The sequence below is a fragment of the Euphorbia lathyris genome, chromosome 2 (genome assembly GCF_963576675.1).
Source record: "Euphorbia lathyris chromosome 2, ddEupLath1.1, whole genome shotgun sequence".
NCBI lineage: Eukaryota > Viridiplantae > Streptophyta > Magnoliopsida > Malpighiales > Euphorbiaceae > Euphorbia > Euphorbia lathyris.
In genome coordinates this window covers 87,707,603-87,708,660 of record NC_088911.1, presented here as the reverse complement: position 1 = coordinate 87,708,660, position 1,058 = coordinate 87,707,603, and the positions used below count along the sequence as shown (strand labels likewise).

Genomic DNA, 1,058 nt, shown 5'->3' with positions numbered 1-1,058 from the left:
CAGGTGAGTTCCCAGTAGATCTACTTTTTCTGTAAGCGCTGCTATCTGATGATTTGATTTTGAAAATATTCCAGGGAACTCTTTGGCTGTTGTGCCTCTTCTTGGAGCCGGCTTCTCAACTTGCAAACATGCGATTCGTTCAGCTAATTCTTTCATCAGATTGTATGCTTGAACTGCAGTCTTGTTGAATAGATTTCCTCCCGCTGCTGCATCCAGAAAGGCACGGCTGACATGAGATATTCCTGAGTTGAACATGTCAACAAGCTGGTAACCATGGTGGGGGCACCGTCTTAACAACTTTTGGAACCTCTCCCAGGCTAGATGCAAGTTCTCACAATCGGACTGCCTAAACGAGGTGATGTCGCTTCTGAATTGTGCAGTCTTTGACGGAGGGAAGTACTTTGCTAGAAATGCTGATACTGTAATGTCCCAGTCAGTGAGAGACCCTGGCTCAATGGATTGTAGCCATTCTGCAGCTTCTTCTTTCAAAGAAAATCTAAACAGCTTCTGGAAGATCTGTTCAGATGTGACGTCTTCGCACTTGAAAGTGCTGCAATATTCCATGAATTTGTCAAGATGTGAGTTAGGATCTTCGTAGTAATCCCCACCGAACTGTCCCGAGTTCTGGATCATCTGAATCATTATTGGTCTGATTTCAAATGACATTGCTGTTATTGTCGGATCGAGGATGCCAGAGGTGCTTATAGGCCGCTTTGCCCTTAATAGTTCCATGACCGACGGATCTTCGGCCATTGTGTCACCCTTTTACGTCCTGCAAGAACAATATCAGCTTAAGAATCAAAATGCAATGATGAGTAATTCCCAGAACCTCGGTTCTTAGAATTCCAAACAATTATATAAACCTATCACCAAAAGTAAACTAGTTATAAACAAAAATAGTCCCCGGCAACGGCGCCAAAAAACTTGATGCTCGTAAAATATATAGCGGTTAATAGGACAAGTGTATCCTATCGCAGCAAGTAATACAGTGCTAAGCACAGGATCGAACCACAAGGACTATTTATCACAACTAGTCGGCCCAAGGTAGGAACAAAATT

General features: G+C 43.1%; 1 non-coding gene across 1 annotated transcript; it reads left to right on the top strand.

The window, feature by feature from the left end:
* The first annotated feature begins 268 nt into the window (after positions 1 to 268).
* On the top strand, positions 269 to 375 carry LOC136221321 (small nucleolar RNA R71). The gene has a single exon (XR_010685094.1). It is a non-coding gene; the product is annotated as a small nucleolar RNA R71 (small nucleolar RNA).
* Positions 376 to 1,058: the final 683 nt, after the last annotated feature.